Source organism: Bufo gargarizans, chromosome 2 (assembly GCF_014858855.1).
Source record: "Bufo gargarizans isolate SCDJY-AF-19 chromosome 2, ASM1485885v1, whole genome shotgun sequence".
Lineage (NCBI taxonomy): Eukaryota > Metazoa > Chordata > Amphibia > Anura > Bufonidae > Bufo > Bufo gargarizans.
The window spans coordinates 599,863,932-599,884,762 of record NC_058081.1 but is presented as its reverse complement, the minus strand read 5'-3'; the positions used below and the strand labels follow the sequence as shown (position 1 = coordinate 599,884,762).

General features: G+C 45.5%; 1 protein-coding gene across 2 annotated transcripts in view; it reads left to right on the top strand.

The window, feature by feature from the left end:
* Positions 1-225: 225 nt before the first annotated feature.
* The window catches only part of LOC122926798 (solute carrier family 35 member E2A-like), a 67,464-nt gene continuing 46,858 nt past the window's right edge, over positions 226-20,831 (top strand). Inside the window, exon 1 of one of the 2 annotated variants that reach the window (XM_044278283.1) lies at positions 226-406. The gene's annotated coding sequence lies outside the window, so the exon portion shown is untranslated. The other variant, XM_044278284.1, reaches the window with a different exon arrangement.

Sequence of the window (20,831 nt, the reverse complement as noted above, 5' to 3'; positions counted from 1 at the left end):
TGACCTTATGTCACTTGACTACGTGTAACCCTAGTGTTAATATTGAGGTAAAAATACACATATGACCAAGCACCATAAAAATAGCATGTCCGACCATAATTGCAACCGTGGTCACGCTGTGTAGACCTAACCATAAGCACAGGTGATGAGGTGATATGGCAACCAATGAGAACACTGCTTACATTTCCCAATCTACCTCAGAAAAATAATACCTGTAATCTGATAGGCTGATGAGTGCAGTCACGCCTTCCTTTCCTCATGTTGCTCTTGCTCTGGTCACCACTAGGCGTCGGTAGAATCGTATTACTGTCTACCTAATCAGCCGGTCTATGTCTCACTCGCTGGCGCCCGGTTACGGCGTCGCTATGGGGGAGGGCTGAGGGAGAGCGGCCGGGCGGGATACGTGGTGAGTACCTGACAATATATGACACTATGGGGAATGCTCCGCCACCACCGAGTCACCGCAGGGCTGCTATCCGCATCTGCGGGCGAGTTTAGAGGGCTTTGTAATCAGGACAGTCCCCGGCACGGGGGAAGGAGCAGGCCGCTGCCAGCTCATCCAAGCCCACAAGCCGGGGGACATTGCCCAAGTGCTCCTGGCACTTTATCTGCTTGGAAAGTCCCTTTGTGGTGAGTGCCGTGAACTTTACCACGTGTTAACTCTTTCCTGCCCTCTCCGAGCTGACAGGCTGGCCCCATTGTCTGGGCATTCATTGTGTGCTGCTATGGAGGCTGTGCCCACCAACCTGTGCCACATTCATGGAGTAATGGCGCTGGAAAGAGGCATGCCTAAATCCAATGTGGTAAACCCTAAGTCATAGGACTATACTGGGGTTTTCTCCAACAGCAAGCAGAGATGTTGAAAATGGTGAGGATTTGAGAAATACTAGAAAGTCACAGAAAAGTTCAGATAGTGTGCAGTGGCCTCTGTGTAAATGGTGGTCATGGCGTACGAGGGGGTCTTAGTTTTTTATCCGTGTATTGAGCCAGGTTGGCAGTCGCGCCCCCTGATGCCTAGAATGGCAGGGTGGTGCACGCAGGTGGTTTTTGCCCTGCATGTTTCTGGGTCAGGAGTGGGGCACATTTACTACATGCACATGACCGTATCTATTTTGCGGTCTGCGGATGCGTTCCATGTGCTTTCCTCACTTTTTACGGGCCCCATTGTAAAAACGGATGCGGGCAATGCACAGTTGACATCCGTATGTAGTCTTCCCGAAATTAATTGGTCCACGTGCGATCCGCAAAAAAATACAGTGGTGTGAATGTAGTCTAAGGCTCCGTGCGTTTTGTGGTCTGCAATCTGCGGATACTGCCCGTGTGCGTATCGCCATTCCCGCCCCCAAACCCATAGAACATGTCCTATACAGAGAAGACATTTCTATCATTTTTCTAGGCCGGCCGATGTTTACCACGCACGGTTTGCTGTCCGCGTTTTTGCAGCCCCATTGAAATAAATTGTTCCTTATCCGATCCTCAAAAAATGCATTAGAAAAATGCGTCTGTGTGCAGGAGGCCGTCTGATCGCTGATGGTTTTTATCGTTCGTTTGATTCCTTATTGTAAAATTAAAGGAGGTTTCCGGGATTTCGATTTTGATGAACTTTCTTCAGGCCAGTGATGTCACATCGGTCGTGGCCTTTCTGCAGCTGCCTCCCATTCACTTGGGCATTGCCAGGCACACATACAGCGTTCAGCGCTGTGCTTGGTATAGTTTGAGAGGCTGGGACGAGACCTGTGGCCCCTTCAAACAACTGTCAGGCGTTCTGGTAGTCGGACCCCCCACCAATTAGATATTGATGACCCTTCCTGAGGAGATGTACGTAAGGAAGAGGATAAAGGCTCATGCACACGACCGTATGCCCTCCGAGATATACGGTCCGTGAGTGGGCCATATGTCCCAGAGCGGCATACATTGTGCACACAGCATCATAGGTTTTACTGTGATGCTGTGCGCATCGGGCCGCCTGCGGGGCTATAATATGAGTGCGGAACAATATTATAGTAACCTATGATGCTGTGCGTTCCTGTGCGCACGATGTATGCCGCTCATGGACTGTATATCTCGGAGGGCATATGGTCGTGTGCATGAGCCCTAAGTGATCAGTATCTGATCATGGGGGTTCAGCTCCTCAGCCATTTCAAGAAGCCCCAGCACTGGGACAAGTGTTCGGCCCCCTCACAGCATTCTGAGCTCACCGCGTCCGTTGTATAGTGGCTGTGCTTGGTATTGACACTAGATCCCAGTCCCTTGAATGGGCCTGAGCTGGAAGAAAGTCATGTGACCGATGGAAGTGATGTCACAGGTCAAGGACCTGCATGCAGCACTTACAGCTGGACGGCGGGGGGCTTAGAGTCCGACCCCCACACATTAGATATTGATAGCCTATCCTAATTGTAGGTTATCATTATGTATATTTGGGAAAACGTCTAGAGGCTGTTATGCATGTAAATTCACATTTTTCTTTTTTACTGGTAAGGATCTGGTGTGACCGCGTGAAGTCCATCGGGCTGTTCCGACAGACAATGCAGCGGTTTGTGTCTGGACGATCCTCGCATTGTCTGCCCGAATGCAGCCAGATCTCCGCCTGACCCCTTATATTTAATGGGGCAGGCAGGTATTCTGGCAATGTATTTTTCCCTTCCCTAACTGCTGGTGAGGCTCCCGGCGCATGCGCAGTGTCGGCCGGTGTCTAGCTGAGAACATCCATCCGATCACCACGCCTGCGCACTGGCCCGTAATTTTTCCCTACTCTAACCGCTGGCGAGGCTCCTGGCGCATGCGCACTCTGCTGTCAAATTTCCCTACAACGTCATTGTGCGCCTGTGCGGCGCGGCACACCTCCTCCAGGGCGACTGGAAGTGATGAGGGTAGGGAAATATAACGTTACAGGATCCGGTGAATTCCGGCAGACTGTTCTCTGCAGGTGTGAACTAGCCTAAGCCAATTCCAGAATAGCTGACGGTGATTTTATTGCACAGTTTCCTACCACTATATTTTTCTTAGTGCCATCTTTCCTTATTTTTATTTTTTTACAGACCGCTCCATTGTGTTGTATCTAGGGTTGTTTCGATACCATAAAAAAGTATTGTGATACTCAATACCTTTCAATACCACGCAGAAAAAAAATTAAACACAAAACCTTTTGATTAATGCAATAAATGTTTTACGTTTAAAAACAGAAAAACCTCACTTACTATAAGGGTCCATTCACACATCCGTGTGTGTTTTGCGGATCCGCAAAACACGGCCAGCGGCAATGTGCGTTCCGCACTTTGTGGACCGCACATTGCCGGCACTAAGAGAATAGGACATGTTATATTTTTGTCGGGATCGGAATTGCGGACCCGGAAGTGCAGGTCCGCAATTCTGGATCCGGGCCGCACATCATGCGGCCCCATAGAAATGATTGAGTCCGCAATTCCGTTATGCAAAATGCAGAGAAGGAATTGCGGATGTGTGAATGGGGCCTTAATGTGAGGCACATGGGGTCCAGTGTCTATAAGCGTGTGCCCATCCTGACATTACAAATAAGTGACCCTCCATCATGTTTAAAACATGGTAGTGGCAAGATTGGGGTTAATGAGTTACATTAACCCCAAATCTTGCTGGCTGCCTGATGCATGTTTTTTTGCCTGCCTTTATTTTGAGGCAGGCTTAGGCTAGGGCTACACTGCAACTTTTTGTAGTGTGACTGATTGATTTTAAAGGGGTTCTGCACTTTGTTTAAACTGATGACCTATCCAGCATCTGATCAGCGGGGGTCTGACATCCGGGACCCCCACCGATCAGCTGTTTGAGAAGGCAGCTGCCTTCTCGCTGTTTACCGCAGGCCCAGTGACGTCACGACTAGTATCAATGGCATGGGCGCGGCTAAGCTCTGTTCACTTGAATGGAACTTAGCCGCACCCAGGCCATTGATACTAGTCGTGACGTCACTGGGCCTGCGGTAAACAGAGAGAAGGCCGCGCCACTGCTGCCAGCGCCGCTGGCTTCTCAAACAGCTGATCGGCGGGGTTCCCTGGGGTCGGACCCCCGCCGATCAGATGCTGATGATCTATACAGAGGATAGATCATCAGTTTAAACAAACTGCAGAACCCCTTTAACTATTGAATGACTGCAGCAATCCAAATGAATGCCTTCAGTTGAATGCAATCATATGGACTGCAGCTGTCATTCAATAGTTAAAATCAGTCTCGCTGCAAAGAGTCGCAGTGTAGCCCTAGCCTAATACTCTTGCACTGCTCACATATACACACAATGCACTGTCCGCCACCTTCCTCTTCCCGGGAAACCTAAGAGCCCAGGCAGAAGCACGTGTCTTTACTCTCCAGTATAAACTGCAGACAGGGCGGGCCTATCATCTGATTGGCTGACCTGACTTGCCTTCTCTCTTTTATTGGCTGAGCTGCTCTCCTTCATTCCTGCTGCACTGAATCACAAAAATACAGTGAGTGGCAGCACCTGGGTAACCCTTTCCTTTCCAGATCAGAGCTGTCCCTGTTAACTCTAGTGCAACACAGGAACTTCTAGTAACCTGTTTTGCACAGTTAAGCTACTAGAACTATCAGCCTTGCAGTGCTGTGCTGTCATTGTCATACACTGTGCATAGTTGCTGATGAGAGGGTCAGCAGCCTGCCATATGTATCTGACTGTAGCACACAGCGCAGGTCAGGGCTGTCCTTATCATACACAGTGCATGGTAATGATAGCCCACTGCATAGTAAAAGCCCACGTCCCTCCTGCATTAATTACCCGCCCATTCATTAGTCTCAGCGGCGGCCGCGTCATAGGATTCTGTCTCTCACTCCTTCTCCACTGTCTGGCTGGAGAGAACTTGCGCGGCACACGCCATGTTCTCTTATAAGAGGAGATACTAGGCTGCGCAGTCTAGTATAGAAGAAATGAACATCACAGTGCTGAATCGATGCTGGTGTAAAAGTATTGATTGGGTATCGAATTTTCGATACCTGAAACAACCCGAGTTGTATCTGTTGAAAACCTCATTCTTGCCTTCTCCCTGCTGTAGCAGCTCCCTTCAGCAGTCTTCTGCCCCCATCCTGTAAACTGACAGTCACGTGCACCACTGTAGTCAGTGATTGGCCTCAGTGGTGACGTGTCCCCAAGTGGCAACATCACTGCTTGGGCACATGTCACCACTGAGGCCAGTCATTGGCCGCAGTGACACACATGACTCCGTCTGTCCATAAGTTACAGGACAAGGACCGAGAGATCGCTGAAGTGAGCAGCAGGTGACTTTTTGAGTTTAAAAACGAAAAGTCCCGTATGTTGGACAACCTTTTTGAAGGAAGTGTCACCAAATGTTATCTGCCAGTAAAACCAGATAGTAACACATCCTTTTTTTATTTTATTTTTTTCTAATCTGTTTTTAGTTTTTCATTGCAGATTTCTTTATTATATTTCCTAAACATGATTATGGGGTGGCCATCTCGCCTGAGCTGTTTTTAAGGCCGAATGCACACGGCTGTGTTTCGCGGCCGTGAGCGGTCTGTGGTATGTCTGCCTGGAATTCTACTGACAGTAGGAGCGCACAGTGTCATTGGTTGCTATAACACTGTGCGCTTCATGCCGCCTCTGCACTACAGTAATACACTGGTATGATCTATACGAATGTATTACTGTAGTACAGCGGCGGCATGAAGCGCACGGCGTCATAGCAGCCAATGACGCCGTGCGCTCCTGCTATCAGCAGGAATCTAGGCCGGCATACCACGGACCGCTCACGGCTGCGGAAAACAGCCGTGTGCATTTGGCCTAAGGCCTCTTTCACACTTCAGTGTTTGGTCAGTGATTTCCATCAGTGATTTGTGAGCCAAAACCAGGTGCAACTCTAAACACAGAACAGGAGCAGATCTTTCCGTTCTACCTCATGTCTGTGGAGGCTCCACTTCTGGTTTTGGCTCACAAATCACTGATGGAAATCACTGACCAAACACTGAAGTGTGAAAGAGGCCTAACAGTGTTTACAAACCATTAAGAAAATCGCTTTTTGGCAGCCCCATGGGCCATAGACACAATGGTCAGGAGGGGACCTCATTGATTTCTATGGGAGAGTTTTTCCAGGCATGCTCTTTGACCTGTGCAGAGCTCAGGAGGGAGCAGATAAGCTGTGATATCACTTATGGTGAATGGTGGATCCTGTCTTATCTGTACACAGAGGTGATATCATTACAGGCAGGATGGGAATTACAGATAAGCAGACAATTGCATCAAAGTGATCTGTACAGACCAAGAAGTGGCGTCTATTATTAATCTTGGTGGCCAGTACAAAAACTGCAGGAATTTATGGTTTTTGTTTAAATATCGATATTGACATGAAAGATTAAAAAGATCAAAAATTCTTTAAAAATATTTTACATAAAAACGTTCTTTAAAGGGAATCTGTCAACAATTTTATGGGGTCCTAATGAAGCGCAACATAAGCTAGTGACAAGTCTCCTTTGTTTAATTGAACCAGCCATTTTGGCAAATTCTTCTATTGAACAGCTCCAGTGTTTAATGTTAGTGTTTAGTCCCGACTATTCATGAGCTCCTGGCTCTTCCTGCCCAAATGCTGATGGTTCATATGGAAAAAACTGTCAATCATTATCAGGTGGGCGGGAAGAACCAGGAGCTCATGAATATGGGGACTTATTGGCGCGCGCTGGAGCTGTTAGGATGTAAAAGTGAGGGCAGCAGAAAACTGGTGACAGATTCCCTTAAGGCCGCTTTTACATAAGCGAGTTGAACGCATTGAACTTGCAGCATGCGACTGCGGGAGCACCCATCCTGACCTCCCTGGCTAACACTGCCGGGGTCGCATAGCATTATATTGATTTATGATGCTACAGTATGTAACCATTAGGCCTCTTGCACGCGACCTTATGTATTTTGTGAAACAGCTGGCCCCTAATATAACAGTCCTATCCTTGTCTGTAATGTGGACAATAATAGAACATGTTCTATTTTTTGGGCGGAACAGTAATACGGACATAAGGAATGCACACTGAGTACCTTTGTGTTATTTATTTATTTTTATTTTTTTGCGGACCCATTGAAATGAACGCTTCCGTATACTGTCTGCAAAAAAAACGGAACGGACACGGAATGAAAATAAGTTTGTGTGCAGGAGGCCTTACAGTTCTGGAATGTATTGTATAAAACAGGCAGCATTAGGTCAGTGTTATACAATACATTCCAGACATCTAATGGCTACATAGCATCATTAATCAATATAATGTGACCCCCATCAGAGCTAGGGAGGTCAGGACGGGAGCTTCTGCAGACACATGCTGCGAGTTTAGTACGTTGAACTTGCTCGTGTGAAAGCGGCCTCAAAGAGTAATTACACTTTTTTTCACTTTTTGATATGTCATAGGGACATAGAAGTGTTGATAGGCAGGGGTCCTTGCTCTTAGACCCTCACCGATCGCTTGAAGGAGGGAGCAGAAGCGCTCAGCCGAGCGCAGATTTTCGTTGCTGATGTACGCGAGACTGTAGACAAACTCATTAGAAAGTCTACAGTCTTGTGCTAAGCAGCGAGGAGAAGCTACGCTCGGCTGAGTGCTTCTGACCCCTCCTTCAAGCGATCGGTGGGGGTCTAAGAGCAAGGACCCCTGCCGATCAATACTTCTGATATGTCCCTATGACATATCAAAAAGTGTAGTTACTCTTTTAATGACTAGGTCATTTTCTGATGACACATTCCCTTTAAGTACCAAACTAGGTGGTGTTAACCAATTCAGGACCCTAAGATTTTCCATTTTTGCGTTTTCTTTATTCACTCCCCGCCTTCTCATAGTCCTAACTTTTTTTATTTTTCCATTCACATAGCCTTATGAGGGCTTATTTTTTGCGGGACAAGTTGTACTTTCTAGTGACACCATTTACGGTTGCATACCATGTAGTAGGAAGTGGAAAGAAAATTCCAAATGGGGTAGAAAATTGTACTTTATGTACACTATGCAGTAAAATTGACCTGTTGTCTTCATTCTCCAGGTCAGTACGGTTACGATACCACACTTGTATATTTTTTTTTTTTTTTTTATTAAAACCTTTTGAGGGAAAAAAATATATATTTTTAAAACCATATTCTGACCCCTATAACTTTTTTGTAGTTGTGTACAGGGCTGCGTGAGGGCTCATTTTTTGCAAGAGGATCTGTTCTTTTCAGTTATACCAATTTGAAGTCTGTGCACCTTTTTGATCACTTTTTGTAAAAAAAATTATTGGGTAGTTGAAGTGACCAAAAAATGGCAAATTGGCTGTTTTTATTTTGTTTCCCATTACACCATTTGCCATATGCAATTTAATATTGTTATATTTTAATAGTATGGGCAATTTCGCACATGGCGATGCCCATGATGTTTATTTTTTATTTTTTTTAAAGGGGTTGTCCAAGTTTTTTTTAATTTTTATTCTTTCTATGTTCCTAACTAAGCAAATATAACAGCTTTCCAATTAACTAACTTTATCTCCAGTGCCTGGTTTCTCAGATTTCACTGAGGGCTGTATCACACGGGCAGATGCCGTGCGTGACATCCGCTCCGTGAATGACAGCCAAGACCCGATGCAGAAGCACGGAGCAGTAACATGATTGATAATGCTCCCTGCCTCTCTGTGATCTCTTTACTACGAAATCACAGTGAGATAAAGTTGTCACTGTGATTTCGTAGTAAAGAGGTCACAGAGAGGCAGGGAGCATTATCAATCATGTTAATGCTCCGTGCCTCTGCAGTCCGCATCGGGTCTTGGCTGTCATTCACGGAGCTGATGTTACGCACTGCATCCGCTCGTGTGAAACAGCCCTGAGAGTCACATGACCTGTGATGTCAGCTTCTCTCCCTGCTCTGGTAAAGTTTGTTTACAAGTAAAGGAGAGATGTCACTGTACTGACCACGCCCCCCTTCACTGCCGTCTGCTCTCTCCTAGGATTCTTAACCCCTTCGGCTGCACAGACTGGTTAGCTGCAGTAGTGACAGTTCTGGGCACAGGAGCTGACAGACTAGAGAGAGCATTGCACAAGAAGGTAGGGGGGAGATCCTGTGTGTATTAGCAGTGTCATTATACAGGTGGGACTTGTAGTCCTACACATACAACATGCTGCTGATTCTCCCAGCAGGCAGATATGCTACTCAGGGCAGGACTTGTATTCACTCCCTTAGCAGAGCAGGGGGAGGGGCAGAGATTGTTTTTATTGCATGTAAACAAAGATATATATATATATATATATATTATATATTATTTTTTTTTGCATAAAATTTGCTTAGCTTAGTTATATATTGCTGCCCATCAGATTTTCAGTGCTATATATTTTCCCCTTTAAGTATTTTTGGTTCAAGGAAAGGGAGTGATTCTAACATATATATAATTTGTACCTTGGGTGACAATAACTGGCAATCATTAGATTGCCCATTGTGTTCATTGATGCCTATATAGCCATCATTGGACACTTCATTTGGAATTTAACAATACAATGCTGCCACCTAATGGCTTGTATTGGTATATTCCTAAAATAGGCACTGAAGCCTGCTTGAGGCTTTGGGCTATTTCAGCGATGTAACAGGTTCCCCGACCTCAACCGGGGAACGCTGTTACCGGAGGACAGGAGCAATATGCTCTCCTGCCCGTACTCCCTGCGCTGCAGCGCCATTCATAAATAATGTCTGTTTTAGTAACTACTAAAACAGAGCGAGCGGGCGCCTGTGTATTTTCTGATCTACATAGTCGCGCTCCCACACTGTATTGTAGTTTATATAGCCGGCTGGACTCATCAGAGGTAAATATAGACTTGCCTACATGTTTGCTCTCAGATTAGGGTGTGGCTGACATGGCATTGGCTTTTGTTATGAAGGCTTTAGGTTTGTATATTAGGGATTTGCACATGGGTGCACCTCTGGTTACATTTGTGCCGTTTTCTCCAAATTGTCATCAACATAATCATTTTTTTTTTTTTTTACATTTTTGTTATTGGACAGCCTATCTGCAGTGCCACAGCCAGCATGGAGCAGCCATGTGCAACGACCTGAAAGCAGAAGAGAAAGAAATCAACATGTAGTCACATTTCTATAATGTCACTGTATATGAAGCCTGGGCAGAGGGAACCTATGCTGAGGCTCCACTGATCAAGGCCTTTCTTTTAACTGAATTCCCCACACATTTGAGCGTCCATATTACCACAACATATCGACTTCCTGCAATAAAAATAAAAAAATTATAAAAATGCCAGGACCTGTTCCGCCTCCAGACAGGTCTGTTTTAGTAACTACCGTACTTGCATTTCCCATGTAATAATTCTGGAGCATCTGTTCTTATGACTGTGTTGTGTCATCTCTCAGTTTTTTCTGCTGTAAGCACATGAATGAACTACCAGTTGGGGGTGTCCCTGCACAGTACCACCAGCACTGATTGGACAGAGTCAGACACACCCGCTACTGGTAGCACCCAGCCAGTACCTTTACTGCAGAGTGCTGGAAATGTATTGGTAAACTTCCAGCAGGAATAATACAGGAATGGCACATCATAGTGTATCGTATGAATAGATGCTCCGGAATTGTTATCACATGGGAAATGCAAGTAGTTACTAAAACAGACATGTCAGAGGGGACAACTCCTGTAAACCAAACCTTTGGCTAAAATCTTAATAAGATGTCCCTAATACCCTAATAAAACTTTTTCTAATATACTTTATTAATGGATTTTGTATTTTTATTAGACTTTTCCCTACCTAAAGTGCACCATTCCCTGTGCGCTTAAAACTGACATTTACGTACCCCACTGAGCTGTCAGTACGGGCTGTACACGACTTATGGATGGCGCCGCAGCGCAGGGAGTACGGGCAGGAAAGCATATTGCTCCTGTCCTCCCCCCGGCGCTCATACTCCGTACTGAATACATTGTTTTCAATATTTTCTTTCCATTTTATTTATGTCTGTCGATCCTGTGATTTCCATAATTCCACAACTTTTCCTTCTTGGTTTCGCAATTTCAGCATTGAGGAGTGTATACAATATCAGAAGTTTCTCAAAACATTTTGCGGAATACGTGCCAACATAGTACAGTGCCAGCAAAGTGTATGAGGTTACACAAATCGCATGCACACTTTGCCGATTGTTTCCGGGTGGAAATTTACCTGTACTGCAAATTTCCAAATCCACAACGTGCCAATTATGTTTGCGGTTTTAACAGAGGATTTCACCCTTTTTCCAATGAGGGATAAGGGTCTGTAGGAAAACCGCATCTAATTCGCAACAAAATCCGCCATTAGAAATGGCAGAATTTGGTGCAGAAACGCACATAAATCCTCACGGAAATTTGTTTGTATTCTATGTGCAATCGTGTGCAGGTGACCGTATGATTGAATTGCTCCTGACTGTTAGGTAGTAGAGTGATAATAAGATGACACTGCTTTTGGGGGCTGACCATGACACTGGGAAAGGGACCTGCCAGCAGGTGGAACATATAGTGGCATTTCTTGGAAGGTTCCTTTTAAAGGGGGTACAGAACGATGGATGAGTGTGCGTTGCTGTTGGATTGCATCACTGGGGTCCAGGGTTTGAATCCAACCAATGGCAACGTTGGTATATTCTCCCTGTGTTTGCATGGGTCCTCCTGTGTCATGACTATGGATTGCATTGGGGATCGGGCACCGTCACAATGGGGACAGGGACTGATGCAAATGATGACAATCTCTGTACAGCGCCGCAGAATATGTTGGTGCTATATAAATTAGTAAAATTGATAAGTGATCCCTTTTGGCATGTTTGTGGGCATTTGTGTATTCAGTGGCTCTCCAGAGTGACACTGGCACTTTGCAATAATTTTTGTAAGGCTACTTTTACACTTGCGTTTGCGTATCCATCATGGATCTGCACAGACGGATCCGTTCAGATAATGCAACAGTCTATTTTAACATAGCCAAAAACAAGACAGATCCGTCTTGAAGACCATGGAAAGTCAATGGAGGACGGATGCGTTTTCTCTTGTTAGTGAAAACGGATCCGTCCCCAATGACTTACATTGTGTGTCAGGACGGATCCGTTTGGCTCAGTTTCATCAGACGGACAGCAAAATGCTGCAGGCAGGCAAAGCGGAATGGAGACAGATAGGAGGCAAACTGATGCATTCTGAGCGGATCCTTTTCTATTCAGAATGCATTAGGGCAAAACTGATCCGTTCAGGGCTCTCGCAAGTGGTCCAAAACAGATCTTACAAACAGAAAGCTAAAACGCCAGTGTGAAAGTAGCCTAATATGGCTAATAAGGTGTGAAGGTCTTATTTATGGGACCCCCTATTATGACATCCATATACCATAATGGGGTGTATAGATGTCCACACCGGAGAAATCTGTCTTACCATTTGTAATTGTCCGTTTATCTTGCTGTGATACTTTTTACCTTTTGGCCTTTGGACTTTGCTCTTGGAGACGTTACATTGTACACAATTTATTGAGACCATTAGTATTTGCTGTACCTGCTGGTAAAGGCCTTGACAAATATTAGCAGATTGTCATGAATTATGTTCCATAGTCCTCCGGCTCCACCTCACTGCGGGAGCTCGACCGACAGGAGATGTAATAGGCAAGTTTGTGCGATACTTTTGTATAGCTGTTTGTAGATTGATTTCTTTATTTTTTATGTTTCAGTCAGCAAGTACAGAATAATACACAGTCAATGGGACCTTATGAGGTGCCTGATTATCCAATATTCTGGATCAGTGGACAGCCATAGGCTCCATGCTATGGGTGACCTGTGTGAGTGCAGCCTGCAGGGAGACGCACAGAGGGGGACCTTTTTTCAAACTGGTGTAAAGTGGAGCTGGCCTAGTTGTCCATAGCAACCAATCAGAGTCCTCCTTTCATTTTTCACAGCTCCTTTGGAAAATGAAAGAAGGAATCTGATTAGTTACTTTAAGCAACTAGGCCAGTTCTTCTTTACACCAGTTTGATAAATGACCCCCAGAGTGCCTATTACACGGTCTTGGGGAATTCCTTAGGATGTTGCTGGTCATGAGTTCCAGACAGAGGTCATGCTACATTTTGTCTGGAAGAGTAAAAATACTCCTCTTACCATTTTTGAGGAATATTTTTAGCCGATGAGGAGTATGAAAGTTTCAGTAATTCAAATAGTTAATCGAAGGCCTACATAAAATTTAAGGGGTTGCTATTTATGCAGGGAAACCATTACTACTCTAGAACTGTCTTCCATTCATAAATAGCAAATTTGGACCATTTTGAATCTAGCTGACATCATATACTAAACATAAGATCACTGCCACCTCAACAGTGCCACCAGTTCTTGCCGGTATAGATGCGAACAGTAGACTCCTTATTACGGTCATTCCTCCAACACCTAAAGCTGTTGACACTGTTACTCTCGGCGGAAATGGAGTTTAGGGGCAACTTGACAAAGCACCGCACGGTCTCAGATTGGATGCTAATGCTATATAGGCTTAGGGTGGCACGGAGAGCTCTGCAGGGTCTGGGTGGTAGGCTTAGGGTAGCACATTGTGATTATGTACTGTATGTAGTGCAAATAGTGGGATGTAGTGTGATTGTGTACTGTTATACTATTATAGTGTATGTACATAGTGATAAAGTATATGGTATAAAGGTGTAATAGGGTCCTGGACTATAGTGCATATGGTTTAATAGTGTATGGTATATATAGTGTGACAGTGATGCTTTTCCTTGGCCACGACTGCCCGTGTGTGAACCCAACCCCTCATGCAGCCTCCTGTTTCCTGGTGCTTGCAGCATCCTCTCCGCTCCAACTGCTCTCTCCAGGACTTGCATTGGCAATGAGAGGAGGGGTATCTGGAAGTCAGTCATGCTGTGACATCTGTGTATCAGCCAGCAGCTCCTGCTGGGCCCCGCACTGGGTACACAGGCACATCCCAGTCTGCTGCCTCTATAAACTGCTGCTACTGGACAATAGAATCGCTGCCCTGAGGGTCTCCCTCCCGTGTCCTCGGTGAGACCAAAGTCTGAGGTTAGGGTTGCTTGCTGCTGGTCTCCTGTTGTGTCCAGCGCTGAGACCCCCGCTGACTTCTATAAGCAGGAGTCTGAAACGCTCAGCCACTTTTCCTCACTGCTGAGCGCGGTAGTGAAGACGGTCTCCTAGACCGAGGAGAGACGGCGCTCATCACTATAGAGAAAAAACAAGGCACTCAGATCCAGGACCCCCACTATATTTCACAGCAAGGCCACTTACCCCACCAGTGAGGATCGCACGCTTCTTCCTCACTTCAGAGCGGTGTACCATAAGCTCCGGCAGCCCGCTCAAACTGAGCAATCACTAAGCTCCTTTTTATAAGGAGCTTTGTTATTGGTTGTTTCAGGCAGCAGCATTGCTGCGCTGCCCTTGCCGTTCGCAGCGCTCACTGCGCTGATGAGTGGGAGGGAAAAGTCTAAGCAAGGAGGCATATTGGTATGCCTTAGACTTTTTCCAGGGAGTAAAATGGCCTGAACAGGCGTCTATGATGCTTGTACAGGCGTTATTGTGACCTCTGGTTTCAGATTGTCCAGGTTCTGGATTATTGGACTGCACGTTTTATTAACCCTTAGGATACCGGAGGTTTTTTGGTTTTTGCGTATAAATTTTTCTTCCCTATTTTCCGTGACCCATAATTTTTTTTTATTTTTATATTTCCGGTCACATAGCTGTATGAGGGCTTATTTTTTTGTGGGCCAAGTTGTACTTTCTAATGCCACCATTAATTATGGTTAAAATGTAGTGGGAAGCGGGGAAAAAATTCCGAATGGGGTGGAATTAGGGGGAAAAATCCCACCACAGTTTTACGGGTTTTGTTCCCACAGCGTTTTGTTTACAGCAAAACTGACCCACGCCCTTCATTCTCTGGGTCAGTACGATTACAACGATACCCCATATGTATAGTTGTAAATAGTGTAAAAAATACATTTAGACTTTGAGAATTTTTTTTCTTTGTACAACACCATATTCTGAACTCCCCCCCCCCCCCCCCCCCATAATTCTTTTTTATACTTATGTCTACTGAGCTGTTTAGGGGCTCCTTTTTTTTTTTTTTTTTTTTTTATGTACGCGCTGGTAGCGAAAGGGTTAAAAGAAGAGCTGTGCACTTACCTCTCGGACACTGGATTTAGCAATATCAGCATTGTATGTCCAGTTTGGGTCTTCGCCCCGTGTCGATGATTTCTGTGTTTGCATCTATCATCTTGTTCCTATCTTCCCCATTTCACTTATCCTGACAACGCGCCAATTGATATTTTCATTGTATACTCAGAACAACACAAAACTGTTGTCAGTTAGATTTAGTGCTCATGCACATGACCATGGCTTTTTTCTGCATCCGATCTGCATTTTTTTGTGGGTCGGATGCGCGCCAATTTACTTCAGGGGGCCCACAAAAGATGCGGACTGTCCGTGTGTCCGTTACACAGCCCCACAAAAAAAAAATAGAACGTGTCCTATTCTTGTCGGTTTAGGGTAGGACATTCGTGAAGGAGTGAAAAATACATTTCTGCAGGCTCTCGACTGGTGTATGCAATTTGTGGACCTAAAAAAACTGCAACGGCTCTGTGTGTGAGCCCTTAGCTAAGGGGGCCACCCATGATGCCTGCATAGCTCTCGCAGGAGCGAGGCACCGATATTTCAGAGCGGGTTCAGTTTTAAAAAGGCCTCGAATGTCAAACACCGTAATGATGGTTCTTTTTGATAAAATGGCGCAGTAGAGGGGGGGTGGTCAATATTACTGACTCTGACTCCTCAGTGGCGCTCGCCGCTCCCCCGCTGATGAGATATTATGACCTGTCCTGAGATTAGGCCATCTGTATTAAACTCCTGGAAAACAAAAAAACTACCTTTAACCCTTTGTGTGATGCATACCGGCTGTTGCCTGTGCGGTTTCATTGTTAGCATCTTCATTCAGCAGGACTTGCGCTGACGTCACTGCGCTCAGCATGATGACGTCAGCGAAGGTCCTTTTGCAGGTCCTACAAGAAGAACAAAGAAGAGGATCCCGGCTGCGCGAACAAGTGGATTAAGGTGAGTTAAATAAAAAAACAACAACATTTTTTTAACCCCCTCCAGCCATATTGTACTATATATTCTGTATTCAGAATGCTATTATTTTCCCTTTTTATAGCCATGTTATAAGGGAAAATAATACAATCTACACAACCTTGAACCCAAACCTGAACTTCTGTGAAGAAGTTCGGGTCTGGGTACCACATTCAGTTTTTTTATCACGCGCGTGCAAAACACATTGCACCCGGACCTTAGCCCTTTTTCACACAAGCACGTCCGGATAAGGGCTGTTTCACACGAGCGGATGCCGTGCGTGGCATCCGCTCCGTGAAAGAGTGCCAAGACCCGATGCAGACTGCAGAAGCACGGAGCATTATCAGTCATGTTATCGGGTCTTGGCACTCTATCACGGAGTGGATGCCACGCACTGCATCCGCTCGTGTGAAACAGCCCTAAGTGTTTTGCAGTCTGCAAATCACAAATCCACAAAGCACAGATTATGCCCCAGGGTTACACAGAATTATAAATCAGTTTAATGCTGTGTGATCCTGTCAGGCACAGCGGTCAGGATGGGAAATCACACCTACACACACTGCCAGTTTATCACATTTAAATTGCTGATGTGTATCTGCCCTTATTAGCACAGGTGGCACCGCCTGAGAAAGGACATGCCCTCTGAAATGCCAGTGTGAAATAAATGTAGCAGAACAATTGGAGCAGTGCATGTGGAGATCTCTGGATCCATATGAGGTACAGGGCTGGGTCTAGCTTTGTTAGAAAGAGATTGTCATGGACTATTTAATGCTGAATTCCCTAAACCAGTCACCCCCTTTCATCATAATTATCACTTCCAGACAGACTAGTGTTTTCCGCATAGTAGAGATCAGCAAATTGATTAATATATCAAACACAGTTGGGGGGCAGTGACGGGCTGTCTCTGCTGCTAAAGGGTCTCCCCTCTCCCATTTGATTGACAGGGCTGATCATCTCTCTCAGCCCCGTCAATTACGTATCTGCGCAAGCGCATAGCAGTTACTTACTGTGCATGTGCTGCTACTCGCAAGTATCTGGCCCTAGCCGGCCCTGTCATGTGGAAGCATCTTGAGCAGTGTGGACAGCCCCTCGCTGCTCAAGAACTGTGTTTGGTGAACAGAAGAGGGATTTTCTTATCTCTGCTGCAGAGATAAGAAGCGGCTGCACAGGATGGTAAAGAACCTCCTGACGTGTCTATGCGGGAATACAGAGCAGCAGAAGGAAGGAAGGACCGCTAATGTACACAGACCAAAATCTACCATTTCTGTCAATTTCCTATGTGTTTTTTAATTTTTTTTCCTGCCTTGAATACATAATCGTATTCATCAGAGGTCATACAATACATTAATGCATTGATTGTTTTGGCCTCCATATCACCCGCTGCTGCCAGGCTGGTCTTCACACAATGTAATCCTCTATCTGTTTCACTGAACATCACTGATTCCCGGCAAACAAACTGCTCCTGTCACATCATGTAAATATTAGAGGGCATCTCCAGTAAGATGTAAAGGTCTCCTCCACGTCCAGCCCGAGGTGTTTGCCCGTACTGTGCAGTATAATAGGATTGAGTTTCACCTATTCGTAAAACCTTTCCTGGTCCACAGGCCATTGTCTATCTCTCCAAGTCGCCCAAAGCGAATCACAAACCTTGGATTAGGTCTGGATGAGTTCAGTGAAAAATGCACGATTTTGCAAGCAAGTTCAGTCAGTTTTGCCTGCGTTTGCGTTCAGTTCTGCGATTACGTTCAGTTTGCATGCGCATGATAAAAAACTGAAGGTTTACAAACAGCATCTCTTAGCAACAATCCGTGAAAATCGTATTGCATCCGTACTTGCTTGCAGATGTGATTTTCACACAGCCCCATTCACTTCTATGGGGCCTGTGTTGCATTAAAAAGGCTGACTATAGAGCATGCTGCGATTTTTCACACAACGCACTAGTGATGCATGAAAATCACCGCTCATCTGCACAACCCCATTGAAATGAATGGGTCCGGATTCAGTGCGTTAACATCACGCATTGCACCCACGCTGAAAACTCGCTCGTGTGAAATAGGCCTAAGACGGCAAGGATGCTTACATTTAATGCTACGTTACTTAAGTGATCCAGCGCAGGGGCTTATTAAGACCGGCATCTAAAACGCTGGTCTTAATAATTGTGCTCCTAAATGTTATTGGTATTTTTGCCAGTCACAGACATTGCCTCTGGTTGTCTGCTGTGTTAAACTGCATGCACCTGGTGGCTTCTGAGCAGGTGCCATGTTTAAAGGCCCGACATTCACCATACATGTAGGGCGGAGGTCAGGATGGGGTTAAATATATATATATATATATATATATATATATATATATATATATATATATATATTTTATATTTTTTTTCTAATGTGTTTTTATTTTATGATTATAGGTGTTATTTTATTTTGCGCATGCTGGGAATCGTTGTTTTGCAACAGCTGGAGGCACGCTGGTTGGGAAACGCTGTTATATGCCCATTCCCCTCCTTATTTGCCAGTGTTTCCCAACCAGTGTGCCTCCAGCTGTTGCAAAACAACAACTCCCAGCATGCCCGCAGCTCCAATGCTGGTTTTGGCTTACAATCACTGACCAAACACTGTGTGGATTGTGTCGGGGTATGTACAGGAAAAAACTGCTGGTTTTGCACGCAAGTTTAATCTTTTTTTTTTTTTTTTTTTTTTTCTATGATTGTGTCCTGTGTGTCCATTTTTCCCGTCTGGATTGCATGCATTTTTCACGCACATGAAAAAAAAAAACTGAATAAGAATCTACATCTTTCAGCAACCATCAGTGGAAAAACTGATTAGGGTACATCTGGATGTTTTCCATTTTTCACGCAATCACCATTGACTTATATGGAGCCAGAGCTGAGTGATAAACCCACAATACAGAATGTGCTGTGCTTTTTCCTGAACTTTGAGATGATGCATGAAAAACGGCGCTCATTAAAATGACTGGGTCAGTACACGCATTGCACCCTGACGCACTCACTTGTGTGAAAGAGCCCATACAATTAGGCCTCATGCACACGACAGTATTTTTTCACTGTCCGCAAAACGGGGTTCCGTTGGTCCGTGGTCCGTGACCGTTTTTTTTCGTCCGTGGGTCTTCCTTGATTTTTAGAGGATCCACGGACATGAAAAAAAGTCGTTTTGGTGTCCGCTTGGCCGTGCGGAGCCAAACGGATCGGTCCTGAATTACAATGCAAGTCAATGGGGACGGATCCGTTTGACATTGACACAATATGGTGCAATTGCAAACGGACCCGTCCCCATTGACTTTCAATGTAAAGTCAGGAGTCCCTTTTTTTTACATCGTGAAAACTCCTATCCGACAGTATATTCCAACACAGAGGCGTTCCCATGGTGATGGGGACGCTTCTAGTTAGAATATACTACAAACTGTGTACATGACTGCCCCCTGCTGCCTGGCAGCACCCGATCTCTTACAGGGGGCCATGATCAGCACAATTAACACCCAAGGTGACGCACCTGAAGGGGTTAATTGTGCGTATCATAGCCCCCTGTAAGAGATCAGGGCTGCCAGGCAGCAGGGGGCAGACCCCCCCCCTCCTCAGTTTGAATATCATTGGTGGCCAGTGCGGCCCTCCCTCTATCCCTCCCTCTATTGTAATAAGAACATTGGTGGCCAGTGTGCGGCCTCCCCCGGCCCCCCCTCCCTCCCTCTATTGTAATAAGAACATTGGTGGCCAGTGTGCAGCCTCCCCTCCATCCCTCTATTGCAATAAGAACATTGGTGGCCAGTATGCGCCCTCCCTCCCTCTATTGCATTAATAACATTGGTGGCCAGTGTGCGACCTCTGCCCCCTGCTGCCTGGCAGCCCTGATCTCTTACAGGGGGCTATGATACTCACAATTAACCCCTTCAGGTGCAGCACCTGAGGGGTTAATTGTACAGATCACAGCCCCCTGTAAGAGATAGGATGCTGCCAGGCAGCAGGGGGCAGTCATGTACACAGTTCGTTGTATATTCTAACTAGAAGCGTCCCCATCACTATGGGAACGCCTCTGTGTTAGAATATACTGTCGGATCAGAGTTTTCACAAAGTGAAAACTCGGCTCTGAAAAAGCTTTTATGCAGACGGATCTTCGGATCCGTCTGTATGAAAGTAACCTACGGCCACGATTCACAGACACGGATGCCAATCTTGTGTGCATCCGTGTTCTTTCACGGACCCATTGACTTGAATGGGTCCATGAACCGTTGTCCGTCAAAAAAAATAGGACAGGTCATATTTTTTTGATGGACAGGATACACGGATCATGGTCTCTGCTGCAAAATGGTGCATTTTCCGATTTTTCCACTGACCCATTGAAAGTCAATGGGTCCGCGAAAAAAAAACAGAAAACGGCCACGGGTGCACACAACGGTCGTGTGCATGAGGCCTTATCCTGTAGTATACAGCTAGTGCCTTACCCTCTAAGTATGCTTCCTGAGCCCTGTGCATGTCCTTCCCTTCTTTCCATTGACGTTCACCGCTCTGATCCTTCATGGGTTTGTCTGAGAGTGGAAAGTAATTTCCATTGGGCAGAGCAAATTGTTTTATTATTTATTTATTTCACAATCGCCTGATCAAACTTTTCCAGGTTTGAGACTAAGGGTACTTTCACACTTGTGTTGTTTGAATCCGGCAGGCAGTTCCGTTGTCTGAACTGCCTGCCTGATAAGGCAAACTGTATGCAAACACATGTCATTTTTTCAGACTGATCAGGATCCTGATCAGTCTGAAAAATGCATTGCAATACCGGATCAGT